At 40.3% G+C, this 19828-nt stretch overlaps 1 protein-coding gene across 2 annotated transcripts in view; it reads left to right on the plus strand.

Moving 5' to 3' along the window:
* Positions 1–19828, plus strand: part of EIF2B3 (eukaryotic translation initiation factor 2B subunit gamma) — a 128530-nt gene that overhangs the window by 55618 nt on the left and 53084 nt on the right. The gene's annotated exons all lie outside the window — the stretch shown is intronic.

The following is a 19828-nucleotide window of genomic DNA, read 5'->3' on the forward strand; positions in this document are numbered from 1 at the left end:
TTTTTGTCTGTTCGTCTGTCAATGGACATTTGGGTTGCTTCTACCTCTTGGCTGTTGTGGAAAATGCTGCAGTGAACGTGAGTGTGCAAGTATTCCTTTGAGATCCTGCTTTGAGTTCTTCTGGATATATACCCAAAAGTGGGATTGCTGGATCACATGATAGTTCTATTTTTAATTATTTAAGGAACGTCCATACTGTTTTCTCTTGTGGTTGCACATTTTACAATCCCACCAACAGTGTACAAGGGTTCCAGTTTTTCCACATCCTTACCCACACTTGTTATTTTCTATTTTGGTAGTAGCCTTCTTAATGGCTACACATAGGCAACTCCTTCATGATGTGGAATGAAACAAGAATATTTAACAGAATCTCAGGAAGGAGAAATAGTCTATCAAAGACTCTACAGTACCTTAGCTGTATTTCCTATACCCCTTCCATCCCTCACAATCACATCATTCCCTGACGCCGTAGAACAGTACATAGAATACAGAATAACCAGCACCCACATGGTAGCTGGTCTCAGATACAGGAGGATGAGAGACAGGAATTCATCTAAGTCAAAACAAGCATGAAGAAGATTAAAAGAATCCCCATGTCAACTGTTCAAACATATAGCACACAAAATGAAAGCAAGAAAATGCCCTGCAAAAGACAAAAACCCCGTCCCCAAAAAAATGTAACTCAATGAATAGTAAGTTATAAGTCCCTTACAACTATACAACAACTCTACAACTATAAAACAACTCATTATAATGTGAATTTAATGAATAAGAGTTCAGTGATGGGATGAAAGAACAACAAAATGAGATAAAATATGATATTATAGAACTAAGGAAATAGATTGAAGACCAAATTACTTAATTACAGAATTAATTAATAAATTTTAAAAGAACGAAGAACAGAGTAGACACCACTGAAAATCAAATTATTGACATAGAGGAAAGGTTTGTGATATTCAGTGATTTAGATGAAAAAGAAAATAGTTAAAAATTAGAATTTAATAAAAATAAAAGACAGAGATGATTCAGTATACTTAATGTCTCTGAAATAGAAAACTGAACCTGTAACCAAAAGATGTATTCAAAGATATCAGGACTTCTTGGTAAGGTAATTTCGTTTAAGGATTTTAATATAAAGATATAAGGACTGGGTAAATATGATGATTTCTGAAACCCACTAAAACTACAGTAAAGGGATTTTAGAAAAGTGTAAATCTAGAAGGCTAAAGAAAATGAAAAAGGAAACAGCAACAACAAAAGTTTGGAAGCAGGACAATTTAGCATACCTGAGAAAGCTGAATGCTAAGCCAGAAGTGAAGAAAGCTGAGATGCAAACTCATTTGCACTACAAAACTCTTCAAAGAGTCAAGATTCTGCAGCACCAGGTGCATCTAGAAGTGAGGATAAAAATAAGATTACTTGAAAGTTTGTCCAAAACGTAGTTAGGTCCTCAGAATCTCTCCCTTAAACCTAACCACTGTAACAAGAGACTGGAGATTTATTCTCAGAAGAGGGTAAAATAGAAGATTTCTGGATTGGCGCACCAGGCATAGATGAGGTTGGAGGTACCATACAGAAAATGGGGATTAAGCGAATCCATGTTCTAAGGTCCTCAGCTTCCTCTCCCACTAAGTTCCTAAAATAGTAGCAGCCAGGCTTGCACCTGTGTAGCAAGGACATTAGAGACAGTCCAAGAGGAAAGACCTAATGATACAGTCATCAGGGAGTTCCTGACAGATAACCCACCCCTTTGGCCATCCTATATTGAATTTCAAAGTTGACAAAGCACACCACATGTTCAGTGCTCCCAGTCACTCTTAAAGTTGGAAAAAAACAAGGATTACCAGATCTAGAGGCTGATGCGGGGTCGGTGAGCCGAGGAGTCGAAAGAAAGATTTCTTAGACTCTCAAGATCTGGCAGGAGTGCTCTTTTATTTAGAGAATACTGTGGAATAGCATGGGGACAGGACCCATGGGCAGGCAGAGCTGGTGCGTGGGGACAAGACCCACGGGCAGTCAGAGCTCCTGCTGCTGCCCCGAGTTGAGGGTTAGGGCTAAATTTAAGGCATAGGTATGTGAGTCATCTCTTTACGAAGACAAAGGAAAGAACATGAAAAAAAGTTAAAATGGTATCAGTGCAGGTGGGGTCTGGTCATTGGGTGATCCCATGACTTTTAGACAAGAATCAAATCGGATTAAGTAAAGGTTAGAAAGGTTAGACGCCACCACCCTAAACCAGTTACATGAGATTGCCAGACAGCAACCAACTTAAGTTCTTGCCTTCCCCATTAAGAGTTTCTAGGGATAAGGTCATCTCTCCTCTTCTTCCTGGTACAGAGAGGGAGGCACGTTTTACAGGTAGAGATTTACCTTACAAGTGTAAATGTGTCCCAACAAGGGCAAGTTCCATTCCCCAGAGCCTCCTTCCCTGTCCCAGCCCATCAAAAGCAATCAGCCCCAAACAATCCCGATACCAAAGAGACATATCCTGGGGTGGCCAATTTCAGGTCCCTACAAGGTCATCCCCCCTTCCTTCACAAACGCAAATGTCTCAAAAGGGCAAGCAAAATTCCAGTCCTCGGAGCCTGCTTCTCATCTGCAGTTTTAAAAGTAACCAGCCTAAAAATCCTCATCATAAACCGTTTTAAAATTAAGCAGCCTAAAAATCCTCATCAGAGGCCAGAACAAATAAACAGAAAAACAACAGCAAATTAACCAAAAAAAATCAGCTTGAAAGAAACAGATTATGCAGACAGAAGAAAACTTCAAAAAAGGTTACATTACTCAGACTTATTATTAATATTTGAGTATCTGAGTGCCACCATTCTAGGAGCTAGAGATACAGCAGTGAACAAAACACACCAAAATCCTTGCCTTCGTTGAGAGATGAGAGAATATTGCATTCATGAATCCAAAAGCATAATGCTATTTTTTTTTCTTCTTCTCCCGAAAGCTCCCCAGTATGTAGTGGTATATTCTAGTTGTGAGTGCCTCTGGTTGTGCTACGTGGGACACCACCTCAGCATGGCCTGACAAGCGGTGCCATGTCCGTGCCCAGGATCTGAACCGGCGAAACCCCAGGCCGCCAAAGCGGAGCATGCAAACCCAACCACTCAGCCACAGGGCTTGCCCTCATAATGCTATATTTAAAGATTTTATTTTTTCCTTTTTCTCCCCAAAGCCCCCCAGTACATAGTTGTATGTTCTTCGTTGTGGGTCGTTCTAGTTGTGGCAGGTGGGATGCTGCCTCAGCGTGGCTTGATGAGCAGTGCCGTGTCCGTGCCCAGGATTAGAACCAACGAAACACTGGGCCGCCTGCAGCGGAGCACACGAACTTAACCACTCAGCCACGAGGCCAGCCCCAATGCTGTATTTTAAAAAGAAGTATTTAGAAAACAAGAAAGTACTGATACTAAGATGAAAAATTCAGTAGAAAGGTTGGAAAGAATTTTTTGAAAAATTTTTCAGAAAGCACAATAAAACAACAAATTGATGGGACTGGCCCCATGGCCTAGTGGTTAAGTTTGGTGCACTCTGCCTTGGTGGTGTAGGGGAGGAAGACATATCCTCTGTCCCCTGGGTCCTCTGGCTGGGCTATGAATTAAATTCACATGAGACAGAATAATAACAAGAAATAACCCAGGAAAACTGAGCAACTCGTCAAAATGCCAGAGGCTGTTACCTTAGATACTATCTTCAGCTAAAGACAAAGGAGGATATTAGGGGTGTGGGGAGTCAGTTATGGGAGATTACCAGAAAAGCACAGTAAACAAGAGTAAGGTTATTATGCAGATTAAATTCTTGTCTTCCACATTGATAAGAGTTTCTGGAAATAAGGTCATCCCGCCTTCTTCCTGGTACAGAGAGGGAAACATCTTTACAAGTGGAGATTTCCATTACAAATGTAAATGTCTTTTACAAAGGGTAACTTCTACTTGGTTTTCAGAGCTTTTCCCACGTCTGCAGTTTTTAAAAGAAACCAGCCCAAAATAATCCTTACGCCAAAGAGACACATTTTGGGGTGGCCAATTCTGATCCCCCACAGCGGCCTGTGTTTGGTTCCAGGGCATGGACCTATACCACTTGTTGGTGGCCATGTTGTGGCAGCAACTCACATACAACACAGAGGAAGACTGGCACAGGTGTTAGCTCAAGGTGAATCTTCCTCAGCAAAACAACAACAAAAACCTCACAAATTGATGGAAAATAGAGAAATGATAAGAAAATTAAAGGAGCATCCAAGGAGATCCAATATTTGAATATTAGGAATTCCGGAAAGAGAAAACAGAGAAAATGAAGGGGGAAGAAATCATCAGTGAAATGATACAAAAACATTTTTCAGAATGAAAGGAGCTGAGTTTCTATACTGAAAGGAAACAGTGCCCAGCAAAATGCATGAAAAGAAATAGACCAAGGTTGTCATTGTGAAATGTTATAACTCTGATGACAAAGAGAACGTCCTACAAGCTTCCAGAGAGAAGGGGGGATATCATATATAAAGGAATTAAAATAGCTTTGAACATCTTAACAGCAACACTAGAAACTATAAAACAATGGAAGAATGCTTTCAAAATTCTTAAATCTGTATCTAGTCAAACTATCATTCAAGTGTGAGAGTAGAATAAGAACTTTTCAGACATTTGCATTCAAGGCATCTGTTTCAGAAAGCTGCTAGAGGATATATAACACCAAAACCCTGGTATAAACTAAGAAAAAGAAAGACAAAGGATTTAGGAAAAAGAATCCCTAGGATGATGATGAATAGAGATTCCAGGATAACACCTGTGTACCCAATATAGAAGGCAACCAGACCAGACAGGAGTAAATCAAAAAGTTTTGGGAACAATTTTTTAAAGATAATCCTGTTTCTTCTGATGAAAATGACAGAATACTTGATGTGTCTCAACATTTTGAGAGGAGTTTTGAGCACTTGGTGGTTAGTTTGGGGTTGAATTATTGTTGAGTATCTAGAAAACTAAGAAATGAGAATACAGTAATACCAAGGCAGACAACAAAAATGTGCAGGAGAAACATTAATTATCAATTACTGAATGGCTCAGCTGTAACTAATGTTTATATACGCATAATAATCATATGTAATCATTGACTCAATCTAGCCAAAATCATGATATAATTACTTTAAAGATTTTATTTTTCCTTTTTCTCCCAAAGCCCCAAGGTACATAGTTGTGTATTTTTAGTTGTGGGTCCTTCTAGTTGTGGCATGTGGGATGCTGCCTCAGCATGGTCAATGAGCAGTGCTGTGTCGGCGCCCAGGATCCGAACTGGTGAAACCCTGAGCCGCCGAAGCGGAGTGCGTGAACTTAACCACTCAGCCATGGGGCTGGCCCCGTAATTACTTTAAAATGATGGGAAGGAGGGTTACTGTGTTGGAGGCATGAGGGAAGTAAAGTGAGATAAACTTCCTCTTTCATAGTAAATAGTACCGAAAGCTGAAGTCATAGTAACTTAAACATTGATTATTGAGCTAACCCAAATAAAGAAACAATTATATTGGGAAAGTAGAAGGTACAGGAAGTTCAGGTGTATGTACTGGGGGCAGGGCTAGTGATGAAAGAAAGCTAAATCCTCCTCTTCCATTGTGGGAAATCAACAGGTAATGTCTGAAGTGGAAAACCCAAGAAATATCAATATAAGAATATTATTAGAAATATAGATATAAATACTAAATGGATCTGCTAAAAAAATTGGAAGCAGGTGCTCCTGGGGAACAGAAAATAGAGAGGATAGGGACCAGAGGACTGAAAGTTTTCCTTGTAAGCCTTGAGAAACTACATACCTCTTTACATGCATATATAACTTCAATTTTAATTTTTTAAATTAAAAATGATAGAATACAATAAAATTTCCTGAATCAAGTAAAAATCTGCAAGTTTTGAAAGTATAGTGTGTTCTTGGAAAAAAAATTCTCAATAGTGAAGGCAGTCAAGAATTGTATAAAAATAAAGAATTTAAGGGCTGGCCCAATAATGTAGTGGTTAAGTTTGCTTACTCCGCTTTGGCAGGTTCAGATCCCGGGCATGGACCTAGCACTGCTCCTCAAGCCACACTGTGGTGGCATCCCATGTAAAATAGAGAAAAATTGGCAACAGATGTTAGCTCAGGGCCAATCTTCCTCACAAAGTAAATGTAAATAAATAAATAAGTAAGTAAGTAAGTAATAGAGAAGCCATGATAGTCATAAATAAATGGGATATTTCTTTAAAAAGCAGAAAACTAAAACATTTATGCTGAGATAGTAACAGTAAATTAATTCTGGAAAGTGGAAGTATGGATGATTATTTTTTTAGTTGTACTTTTCTGTATTTAAAATTTCCCCAATTTAAAAAGTGTTAAAAACAAGCAAAACCCCACGTATACTATCATGGAGATTAAGAAGCCTAAGGACCAAAAGAGAGCAGGATTCAGGGTGGTGTTATTTCTAAGGATACAGTGCAGTGGGTGAAGACATTTCTTTTTTTTTTTTTTTTTTTGAGGAAGATTAGCCCTGAGCTAACTGCTGCCAATCCTTCTCTTTTTGGTTGAGGAAGCCTGGCCTTGAGCTAACATCTGTGCCCATCTTCCTCTACTTTATATATGGGACGCCTGCCACAACATGGCTTGACATGCGACACCATGTCCGCACCCGGGATCCGGGCCGGCGAACCCTGAGCCGCTGAAGCGGAACATGTGAACTTGACCGATGCGCCACCGGGCCAGCCCCGTTGAAGACATTTCTGTATTTGACTTTGCTCTTGCATTTGAGAAATGGCCTTCCCTGGTTTGGTAGCCATGGCGTAGATTTCTGCTGGGGAGTATTCCAGCTGGGGAGAGTCTTTGCGCTTGCTGAATGAAGCCGGGTTACTCAGAACACTTTCTGCAGTGGACATAGCTAATGGCTTTTGTTGGATTATTCATTTCTTACCCAATTGCAAAAGCAGACCTAACTGAACTCTAAACATTTCTATTCTGTTTAATTTTTCTGATAGTTTTAAAGATATGTTTACAGATTCTGATACATCTCTCCTGAAGAGGTGGAGCTTAATTCCCCTCTCCTTAAGTGTGAACTGGATTTACTGACTTGCTTCTAGTGAATAGAATATAGCGGAAGTTATGGGCTATCACTTCCAAAATTAGGTTATAAAAAGACTGCAGCTTTTGTCTTTGGTACCCACTCATGCTCTCTTGCTCTGTCTTGAATCACTTACTCTAGGGAAGTCAGCTGCTATGTCATGACACAGCTCTAGGAAAAGGGAAGCTAGCTGCCATGAGGACGTTCAGGCAGGTTATAGAGAAGCCCACGTGGTGAGGAACTGAGGCCTGCCAGCAACCATATGAGTGAGCTTGGAAGCAGATTTTCTGAGACCTGTCAACAGCCATGTTGAAAACACATCCTTGTCAACTTGAGCCTTGAGATGACTGTAGCTCCAGCCAATAGCTTGACTGCAGCCTCATGAGAGAACCTGAGTCAGAACCACCAAGCCAAACCACTCCTCAATTCCAGAGGCTGTGAGATAATAAATGTTTGTTATTTTAAGCCTCTGAGTTTGAGGTAATTTGTTATACTACTATAGATGACCCATAAAATTCTAAATCTCTAGGCTTCGAATCCATCGTTTTTAGAAACAATGAAATTGAAAGACATCTTAGGGGAAAAAAAATGTGTTCATATACCACATTTCCTTTCCTTTCAGCCTCAATTTGCTCCCCACCTTTCCTTCAAGTAGGGAAAGTCATGTGGCTATATGTGGGATGCATCCTGCCTCAGCTGGATGCATTTGCTGGGATCTTAGACAAACAGCTCAATCCAAAACATTAAGACAATGAACAGTCATCCTGTGGTCTGATAAACTTCAAGGGCTTTTCTTGTTTAAATATTGGCAATAAATAGTCCCATAGTTTTTCTTTCTCGTGTTCCTAGAGAGAGGGAGGCCTGGATTAGAATAAATTTCTGAGAAAAGGAGCTACCTCTTGATCCACGGTGTCCACTGCTACGGTGCTATAGGATAGACACAGAGATACACTGTCTGGGTCCCCCTTCAAGGAAAGACTTGCTACTTAGCTCCAGGGAGTGTAGTCAGCAGCCAGCCTCTGGCTGCCACCAACTTCAGAATCTACCTCATCTGTAAAGAGCCACATCCCCTGAGGTCATGCCCTTGCTGGGAGCTGCCTGCATCCCATTACTGATTGAGGGAGGGTGTAAAGGCCTGGCCACTCTGACCGGAAATACTTGCTCCGGAACTCCCTACTGGGTTGGCTGGGGCTTTATAGAACCTGCATCTCAGTTCAGTTTTTCCTCTGCCCAATCTTGCTTCCTCCCCTTCCTTTCACAGGTGTTGATCTCTAATAAACATCTTGCACGCCAAATTCTGTCTCAGCATCACTTCTGGAGAATCCAACCTTCAACCCATGGTAACACGGTTTTCCTTGTGACTTGCCATTGCCTGGGAAAGAAAATTTTCTCATCCTTCGAGTGATTGTAGAATTAAACTGTCTGGACGATTAAGTTGTTTTCTTCCTCTGAAAGCACATCTGTTACATTGGCCTCTGCATGTATAAAACTATGATGAATGTTATCAAATAATGTTTGTGCCTCTTAAAACTCCTGACTAAACATGTACCAAAAAATGTATATTGGTTCAGTCAGAGTCTTGCCAGCCTCACACTACTGTAAGCATCGATTTCTTGTCTGTCCTTCTCACAAGAAATAGTTCTCAGCCCTGGGGAGCGTTTTAAAAAATTCTGATGCCTGAGGCCCACCGCTAGAGATTCCTATTTAATTGGCCTGGCACAGGATGGGTGTTTTTTTTTTATTATTTTGGTTTATTTGGTTTTAATGCTCATTGCAAATCTTTCACATGCTTACTTTTTTTTTTAAAGATTGGCACCTGAGCTAACATCTGTTGCAATCTTTTCTTTCTTCTTCTTCTCCCCAAAGCCCACCAGTACATAATTGCATATTCTAGTTGTAAGTCCTTCTGGTTGTGGCATGTGGGACGCCACCTCAGCATGGCTTAATGAGCAATGCTAGGTCTGCACCCAGGATCCCACCCAGCGAAACCCTGGGCCGCCGAAGTGGAGCGCGCAAACTTAACCACTCAGCCACAGGGCCGGCCCCCAGGACGGGCATTTTTAAACATCTCCTTGAGTGATTCTAATTACCTAGGTTGAAAACCACTGTGCTAGACACTCCTGTTCAACTTACCAGAGGTTGTGGACCAGTAGTGCTGCTCTATAAATATTTGATAAAGGGACAATCATTTGGTCTATCAGAATCTAAAGAAATTTTCCAGCTCCCTGGGAGTAAATGGAAGCAGTAATGAAAGTGGATCTGGCACCTGAAACTGCTGCTTGGCACTCTGATTCTCATTCTCCTGGGATGTAGCTGGGTACACAGGGGAAGGAGAGAACTCCAGCTAGTGTAGGCAACATCTAGCCAACACCATAGACATGTCTGTAGTACCAAATAAACCCTGGAGTACTCAAATGGCAGCGCACTAGATTTGTGGTGTCACAGTCAGGCCTAATTATATGGTTGACAGTTGAACACTCAGGGCTAAGTAATTCTGGAGAATTAAATGACATATCAGTTAAAAAGTACTTAGCTAACTATTTGTCTCCCTCTTATAAGGACCCTTGTAATTACACTGGGTCCACCAGGATAATCTAGGATAAGCTACCCATCCCAAGATTCTTCATCACATCTGCAAAGTCCTTTTTGCCATATAAGAACATATTCACAGGCCCAGGGGTTAGGCTGTGGACATCTTTGAGGGGCCGTTATTCTGACTCCCATAGTCCTCTTACTTTTTTTTTTTTTTTTTATTTAAAGATTTTATTTTTTCCTTTTTCTCCCCAAAGCCCCCCGGTACATAGTTGTGTATTCTTCGTTGTGGGTTCTTCTAGTTGTGGCATGTGGGACGCTGCCTCAGCGTGGTCTGATGAGCAGTGCCATGTCTGTGCCCAGGATTCGAACCAACGAAACACTGGGCCGCCTGCAGCGGAGCGCGCGAACTTAACCACTCGGCCACGGGGCCAGCCCCGCCTCTTACTTTTTTAACATGGTTTTCAATAGCTATATAATCATCTGTCATATGAATATATACCATCATTTATTTAACCACATCCACTATTGTTGGGCAGTTAGATTGTTTCTAATTATCTGGCACTCGATTTTTTTTAAGTTGGGTTTATTAAGGCATCATTTACATACAGTAAAATTTACTCTTTGTAGTACAGTTGTCCCTCAGTATCCTCAGGGGATTGGTTCCAGGACCCCTGCAGATACCAAATTACCTACTGTGGATGCTCAGGTCACTTATATAAAATGGCATAGTGTTTGCATGTAACCTAGGCACATCCTCCCATATACTTTAAATCATCTGTAGATTTCTTATAATACCTAATACAATGTAAATGCTATGTAAATAATTGTTATACTGTATTGTTTAGGGAATAATGACAAGGGAAAAAAGTCTGTACATGTTCAGTATAGACACAACTATCATAGGCCTTTCTGTCCGAGGTTGGTTGAATTCATGAGTACAGAACCTGCGGATATGGAGGACCAACTGTATACAGTTCTGTGTATTTGGGAAAAATAGGTGCAAATACCTCATGTGTCTGTGGTTCCTAGGATGGTATCCTGTCATGCTAGCTCACACTTAACCTTTAGAAATTTAGCTGAATTCTCCTTACCTACTTGTCTTTCTTCCATACAGTACCATAGGTGAGCCAGTGTTGATGTCTTATCTGTCCTTGGAGGCTCTTGTCTTTTCTTGGATTTCTGGCTACTTGGTTGCTCTGTGATGAGTTAATGAAAAGTTATGATTTTGTAGATTACTCAGTTTTTTCTTGTTGTTAGCATGAGAGCAACTCTCTTTCCAGCTTTATAAAGTCCTAGATGTAAGATGGAATTCCTAGCTTTTGATTTTCCTTTTTTTATAGAACAGCTTTATTGACATATAATCCACACAACATGCAATTCACCCATTTAAAGTATACAATTCAGTGGTTTTTAATATAGTCACAGAAATAGGCGACCATTGCTACAATCAATTTTTAGAGCATTTTTTACTACCCCTAAAAGAAACCTAGCACCCATTAAGTCACTCCCTATTTCTCCCCAATCCTCCCCTCCCACCCTAAGCAACCACTAATTTACTGTCTGTATATATTTGCCTATTCTGGACATTTCGTATAAATGTAATCATACAATATGTGGCCCTTTGTGACTCGCTTCTTTCATTTAGCCTATTTTTTAAAATTTTTACTTATTTTATGAGGAAGATTGGCTCTGGGCTAACATCTGTTGGCAATCTTCCTGTTTTTGCTTGAGGAAGATTGCCACTGAGCTAACATCTGTGCCAGTCTTCCTCTATTTTGTGTGGGATGCCGCTACAATGTGGCTTGACCAGTGGTGCTAGGTCTGCGCCCAGGATCCAAACCTGCGAACCCTGAGCACCAAAGCAGAGCACTTGAACTTAACCGCTGCGCCCCCAGGTTGGCCCCCTCATTTAGCATAATGTTTTGAAGGTTATCTATGTTGTAGCTTATGTCAGTATTTCATTCCTTTTTATTGTTGAATAATATTTCGTGATATGGATATATCACATTTGGGTTATCCATTATTTATTGGTTGATGTTGGCACTTGATTTAAGATCTTTTTTCTACCAATGAATCATTTAGGGTTTCATTATCTAGAATTTTGAAGGATCTCTAAAAGAGCATAAAGCACACTTATTTCCTCAGACGATTCTATGCATATTAGAGAGACATGACCAACACTATAAAAGAGAAAAGTAGATACACACCATGCACTTGTTGGATTGAGTTAGAAAAAAACTACATAAATATTTCAGGCTTTTAGGCTTTTTAAAAATTATAGTTCTTACAATAAGTGGGAAAATTTGTTTGTTACCAAATTTGAGTAGATGGTTGATTTGGGAGGTAGTGATAAGTCAGTGGAATCATTTAATTTCACATTATCTTTTAATGTTGTTGCTTGAGTTTGGGGCTGCAAGCAAACTCTGAAGTTCTCAAGAGAGGTGTTCATAAATTCAAATCATATTTGTTATCCTCATAAACTCTGGAAAAGATATTGAGTTCTTGATATCTCTGATGTCAGAGGGCTGTAGGATCAACTGCCATTTCATATCAGAACAACATTCCCTATATTCTTGTGGTTGCAACCTGAGTGCTGTCAAAATAAAGCTCTTTCCCAAGTATGAAGTCAAGCCTCATGGTTGCTAGGGCTCTCTCCTTTCACTTAACGTGATCATGGCCATCAGAGAGAGCCTGCTTCTCCCAGGACATCAGGAAAGGGTGAGGAGGAGGAGGAGGAGAAGAGAAGGAGGAGGATGGTGATAGCAGCTATCATTTTTTGAATTTTATGCCAAGAATTGTGTGAAAGGCTTTTTACAATAACCCTACAAAGTAGATACTATTATGTGCCATTTTACAGATGAGGAAATTGAATGCAGATTTAGTTAGAAATAAGAAATCTCAGTAAATATTTGTTGAATGAATGAGTGGGAAATCACCTACTGACCAGTTGTGATAAAGGGTCTATAATCTAGGGCTTTGGCACTTTGTGGTGAATGTTGGGGTATAGAACAAAGATGGGCAGACTTTTTCTATAAAAGGCCAATAGTAAATATTTTAGACTTTGTAGACCGTATGATCTTTGTTGCATTTATTTAACTCTGCTGTTACAGCACAGAAGCTTCCATAGGTATGTAACAAATGAACATGACTGTGTTCCAATAAAACACAATCTTTATCTACAAAAACAGGCAGCAGGGCCATCCAGCTGGCAGGCTGTAGTTTACCAGCCCCACTGGAGTTCTTTTTTTTCCCTCCATAAAGAGTATCTATATGGGACCTTGTTAACACAGCTTGTTTCTTACAGCAGTCAGGATATAGCTGACTAGATCTGGAATTCTTTCTATGAAGAAAGAAGTGAAAGGTTTGTTACAGGTTTTTTTTTCTAAATCCATTTGTCAAAATCAAATTTTAGGAAATTCAGAGGGAGTTTCTTTATATTTTAGAAGAGATTACCATAAGATGGAATTAAATAATCTTTCTTAATGTGTTGAAAATATCTAATTTGTAGTAGATATTTTAGAATCATAGACTGCCAAGAAGGGCATTTAGTCTAGTCCCCTATATTTCAGATAACGATGCTGAAAGCCAGAGGAAGAAGGGTTTGTTCCATATCATTCATCTAATTAGGGACAGAGCTGGGCCTTTTCCGTTAGTTTATGCTTTCTACTTTTCAGGAACACATTGTTCAATTGGCAAATGTTTATCAAGTTTCCTCCTCTCATCACACCACTGTTTTGGTATTTAAGGGGATCCTTGAGGCAAGAGACTATCTCAAAGAGTTCATTAGCCTCAGTGGAAGATAAGATCATGCATATAAAATGTTGACAAACAATATCAAACAGTACCAGATACTGAACAGCTATGGCCAACAGTGTTCTAAGAATTCAGAGGCGGTTTCAATACCTAGGGACTGAGGTGGTCAGAAAAATATAATAGCATAATTTGGCCTTGAAGGATGGATTTGGATCAGATATGGAAAGGAAAATGGGAAGCTGAATCCTGTGTGGGGAGAATGTTGTGAGCAAAGATGTGGAGGCAAGGTGTGCAAGACTTGTTTAGGAACTGTTTGGCCCAAATGGAAGATCCTTGTTGGGGAGCACTAGAAGATAGGACTGAGAAATTAGGTTCATACAAAAATAGAGGGCCTTGAATATTGGAGAATTATTAGACTTTTTGAGGAGGGAAATTGTTACCAATTTCACCTCATTCTGATGGGATGTAGCTCAGGGGGGTCCCTTTTTACCTGGAGGCTCTAATTTAGTGCCCCCTCCCCCCAGCTTGGCCAAAGAGAACTGCTCGGGCTTTAATTTGGACTTCCGGTGGATCACACAGTCCAGGAACAGAAGGCCAGGCAGACGAGCACCCAGTTGGCTGATGGCGGTCTAGTCCCGGGATGAGAGATCCTCAAAGGTTAAACAGAAGCGGGGTGGGAGGGATCACCCGTCCCTTTGTGTCACCAGGTTCTGTTACCAGTTTCACATCACTCAGAGCTCCTCTGAATGTGAGTCAGTCCCACCAGAGTGAGGTGAAATTGGTAACAAAATGATAGTTCAAATTCAGGATTCTGGAAAGATAATCTAACAGCAGTATGCAGGATAGATTTAAGCTATAAGAACTGAAAAGTGCGCAGTGTTGCACTGCTAAATTTACAAGACTGCAAAGGGTAAAGGGATTATGTCTTTTGGAATGCAGAAAGAAGAACTATTTGTGATTATCTATGATTATGTGAAAAAAGGACCTGACTCATTTAAGCATCCATCAAGCACTGATGTTATGCTTTGCTCTGTAGTCATGTCACATAAACAACATTTCGACATTTCAGTTGACCATGGACTGCATGTGTTCCCAGAAGATTAGTACTATATAGCCTAGGTGTTTAGTAGGCTATACCATCTAGATTTGTGTAAGTACACCCTGTAATGTTTGCACAGTGACAAAATCACCTAATGACACATTTCTCAGAATGTATCTCCATTGTTAAGTGACACATGACTGTATTAGAATTGGCAGGTTTAGACATTAAGTTCTTAGAAGCCAGAGTCATATGTTTCCATAGTTACAACTAGAAAGTGGAGATTGTCCCCTGCCTTCTCTTTAGCTTCCCTAGGAACTAGCTTATGACTCCATATGATGGACCGTTAGTAAATGCCTTAGTCCCAGTTGTCCCTGCCAAAGAGGGCAGGGTTTGGGCCTGATGGGAGCAAAGAAAATGGACATAGCTAGAGGTAAGGTGATAATGAGCAGGTGGAGGTTCATTTTTCCCTCATAACTGTTGGGCTTGTGGCATTGGGTAAGCACTGGGGCCATTAAGACCAGAGCTCCCAGTTTCCTAAGACTAGTTGCATTTTTGGTTGTTAGCAGGTTTTTCCCTGCCATTCTTCTGGCTTGTAATCTACAGCCCCTTGATTCAGGATCCTTGGTGCATAGTTGTAATAGGGCAACTGGCAGGATAAATGAGCAGTAAAAAATGTTCTTCCCTGAGTTCCTATGACCCTGTGGGCACTGTGCTCCTCCTGGCCTCAGTGAGATGGTGGGTAAAGTCTAATTAGACTCAGATTTTCCAGCACTTTTTGAATATGAGAATACAATACTTCCTACCTTTTTCTGTAACTGAATTTCCAAAACTGGGGGCTAGTTCCTATTGGTCAAACACCAAAGTTATCTCGGAAAAGAACTGTGTGTATGTAGGAGAGCTGGAAATCTCTTGTTTTAAAGTTTTCTTGCTTTAGTACTGGTTATAGGAGAAAAGGACAGTGATGATGGAATGTACGTCCCATCTGTTTCCCCCTTTCTGAGAGAGGATGAAGTGTTTGTTTGACTGCAAAGAGAATGTTCTGTTTTGTTGGGCCTCAGGCATATTTAGTCCCATAAAGTGAGATAGTATAAGACACTTGTTGGAGTAGGAGTCCTGCTAAGCCTCTGGTCAGATACAGAGGCAGTCTCCCCAGCAAGCTTTCAGTCATCAGGCACTACTGGAAACTTTACTCCAATGGGCCCAGATTCTTACTACCCCAGGAGATTTGGAGAAAGCACAACACCTTCTACACATTTCGAATTGGTCCATTACAGACTTGGATAGGCATTATATGTAATGGAAAAGAATGTTGCTGGTAGAAGGAGCATCGTACTGGAAATTCAAGTCCAGAGAATTTGGAATTTAGTCTTGAGATAAACCAGTTATGTGACCTTGAGCAAATCACTTGCTTCTCTAAGCCTCAGTTTCCCCAGCTGAACTTGGCTTAGTTGTTCTTTAAAGACCCCCCTCTGCAGCTCTAAAATTCCTGTTTTATTTCTGAAAGACATGTGTTTTTAATAATTCATAAGTAAAAGGTATTTGTGCCAAATATTTAATAAGAAAATCATGTAGCTTTTCTCCAATGTTATGTTGTTTTCTTTCTTTTGAATACTAGTCAAGGTTTTTTACTGGAAGGGTAATGAAAATATGAAAACAAGCTTCTAAAAGATATCTTTTAAAATGGAATAAAATGTTCACACTTTAATCTTGGATAGTTTAGACATTTATATCTGGGAAGACAAGAACTTAAGTCAAAGCCTCAAAGATCATGGCCGGATCTGTATTTCTGGGACTACAGATGATGAGAAATGGGTTTACACTCTTATTTTCCTGATGGTATGAAAAGTCTTGAAATACTATTTATCTAAATTAGTATCATTACTAACCAGCTGTAATTCCTTAAATATTTCTCTAATTTGCAGTTTTTAAGGGGAATGGGTTCAGAGGGACTTGTGGAAGTTGGGATCAAGGTATCTTGTCCAGCGTAGGCACTCAGACTTTTATTCTTACTCTTCTGTACTTTTAAGTCTCACTTCTATAAAGTGATAGGGTTATTGGTAAGAGAACCCCCGTGTCAGTATCCTTAAGCCTTTTCTTTTGGACTGGCTACAGACTTCAGAGAAAAATCTCCCAGTTTTTTTCTAGGTGGATAAAAGCTGTGCTGCCAATTCCTGATCATCTCAGGGCTTCTGCAGTACAAATCAGGCTGCTGCTCAACTTTCCTTATGGCTGATTTAGGATTCAGTTTTCTTAGATAAGGTAAATCTGTTACCACTATCTTTCTGCTTTCCAACTTCCCAAAATTTGTTACTGTCCTCTGTTCTCCTAAGCTTTGTCCTTGGAGGTTATGCCTTTAAAAAAGCCTTTACTGTCACTTTAATGAGCTTTCAAAAGGAATAGGCTTAATGCCTGTGTTTAATCTGCCATCTTTACCTAGAATCCTGTTTCCTTCATTTCAGTCTCATATAATGAGACTGCATCTCTTTCAATCCGTTATCCCCCTTTTCTCCCTCTTTCTCTCCTTCCTCTTTCTCTCCTTCATTTCCTTCTTCATCCAGTCTAGACCCTATGGTACACTACTTCAGGCATTTCCTTCCATATCCTCACTCATTTTCCTTCTGTTGTGTCTGCCCTCCTAACCCTCAACTTTGGATTACTCTGACATCTACTTTGTCTACTCCTACCTCTGTTCTGTTAAAGTCTTAAGGAGAAATATTAAGCAGTGTTGTCAGTTAACACCACTATAAATTCGTGGTTCCAATCTTAGATGAGCCCTCAGAACCACTCTGCATTCCTACACCTGTCCTGGACCACCTTTCCACTTCCCTGAGCAGTTATTCTCAACTGTCGCCACTTTCCTGTCTCAGAAAATGGCCCTGTCTCCTCATGTTAGAAAATCCTGGCTAATAGATATTGATTTCCCCAGCATGGTACCCCTACCCATGATTTTATCTTTGCTCAGAACCACCTTCAGTTGCTTTTCTCTAGCCTTAGAGGAAGAAGTTTCCTTCCTCCTAGTTAGGACCAGACTCTTCACTCATGTCTTTGACCTCATTTTCCTCTGCCTTCCCTGGAACCTTGCTCCATTAGTTTTTCTAACACTGCAGAATTTTCAGCTTTGCTTTCAACTGCTTCTTTCCCCTACACCTATAAACACATTGCTTATAGGATAAAGCACAAATTCCTAAGGCCGTCAGTCAGCGTCTAACCATGCTTACCCTTCTTGCCTTATGTCTCACCATTCCGCCAGTACAACCCCATTCTCCACACTCCACCATACAGCCATGGAAAGTTGCTTATACTTCTCTGACCATTCCTTTGTACGCCTCTGTTCTTTTGCTTTCACCATTCCTGGGATTCCCTCAGCCAAAGTTACCCATCTTTCCCTAGCTAAATACCTGCTCTTCTTTCAAGACTCAGCTCAAATATCACTTCTCTGTGAAGCTTTTTCTGACTCTCTTTGCAGTCTGACTGTAGAGACTTCTCGATAACATCTATAGCCCTTTATTGCTCTGGACTATAAGTTACATAAGGATGATTATATTTTGTTTGTCTTTGTAACCCCTAGGATCTAATACATGGCCTAACATTTAGTAGGAGCCCAATAAATTTGTTGGAAGAGAACATTAATGGAGTCAGAGTGTCATCTTGTGTTTGAATGTACTCTGGCATGGAGTTTTTATGGGCAGAGCCAAGTAAGACTTTTTAATCTTGTATATTGGAGAAAGGACTGAAACAGCATCATTCCTACCAGACTCTTTTGGTCAAAGCACTCATAAGCCAGCCCAGGTTGACGGGGTGGGAAAGTAAACTCTACCTCTTGGTATTGGATGGGAGGAGCTACAAAGTCACTTTACAAAAGATGTGAGTACAGGGAAGGGAATAATTGTGGCTGTTTTTGAAAATAATCTACCACAGTCCTAACTACCAAAGGGTTTCAAGTAGAAGAATGACAGGATAAATTGCCTTTTGAAAAGATAACTCTGGATGTAGTATGGTGAATGGATTGGAGTTTGGTAAGAGAGATATAGAGAGAGCAGGTAAAGGAGAGTATTATAGTAATCCAGGTAAGAAATAATGGTAATTTGGACTAGGGTATTGACAGTGGCAATGGAGAAAAGTAGATAAATTAGAGAAGGATTTAGCAGGCAAAATCTGAGGACTTGGTGTATGATTAAACCGTGGGGCTGAGGTGTAGAAAGGTGTCAGGAATGACTCAGATTTCTGGTTTGAGCAACAAGATAGATAATGAGATTGGGAACACTGAGTTTGTGGCACTGAGATCCAGAGTTCAGTTTGGGATATGCTGAATTTGAGGTACTTTTAAAATATCCAGGTAAAGATGTTTTAAAGTAGGAAGTTTTATATATGTACTGGGAGCTCAGAGGATAGGACTATGACTAAGATAAAAATTTTTGATCACTGATGTATAGATGGTGACTGATGATGTGGACATGGATGAAATCACTTAGGGAGAGAGCATAGAATGAGAAGAAAAGAGGGTTAGAAACAGGCTTAGGCCAGCTAGAGGATCATGAGCTTCCAAAGGAAACTTAGAGCAGAGAGAGAAAGAGAAAAGGAAAACCAAGAGAACATAATGTCACAGAAGCCAGAGGGAGGAAGTAGCAGTAGTTTTGAATGTGGCTATGAGGGTAGGTAAGATGATAATTTTTAAATGATCACTGTATTTTACTAAAATGGAAGTCATTAGTGACCTTACTGAAGTGGGTAGAGTGTAAGATGATGAAATGATAATAGCACCTTGGACTGTTCTTTTGAGAAATTTGGCTATGAAGGATAGGAGAGAGATGGGACAGAAAGGTTGGAATTTTAGGCAGGGTTAGGCAGTCCCCAAGGGTCCAGCCTATCTCTCTAAAGCTACTACGTGGAATTAGGTTGAGAGAAGGAACTCATCACATAGCTAGATAATAGCTGCTACCATGAGTGCAGGAAGTGTCACTGTTAGAGGAGGATAACTATCTTATTCAGTAGTTTGCCCCATTCCTGCCCCTATCTTCCCACTCCCTGCTGTGCACCTAAACTTGCCAACTCTCCCGGACCAATCAGGAATGTTCTAAGTACACCCAAACTCATCAGGACCCTCCTGAAGTCTCCTAACATTTGTTTCTGATGACCTTGTATCTCTCATTAGAATGTATGCTCTTTTAGGACATTCAGTAGGTATTATTTAGTGCCTGCCATGTAAGACACTGTCCTGGACACTGTGCTGATACAATGATCAGGTCTTGAAGCCTCCTTCCCTGAAAAAGATGAGCAATATACACAACGTAGAACAGGACATTAGTACTATAAGAGATTTTTCTGATGAAATTCTGTAAGTATTTAGAAAGGAAAATCTCACTAGATTAGGAGAATCAGGGAAAATTTTATGGAGAAAATTACATTTGAGGCTGGAACTTTAAGGA

The sequence above is a fragment of the Equus przewalskii genome, chromosome 2 (genome assembly GCF_037783145.1).
Source record: "Equus przewalskii isolate Varuska chromosome 2, EquPr2, whole genome shotgun sequence".
Taxonomy (NCBI): domain Eukaryota; kingdom Metazoa; phylum Chordata; class Mammalia; order Perissodactyla; family Equidae; genus Equus; species Equus przewalskii.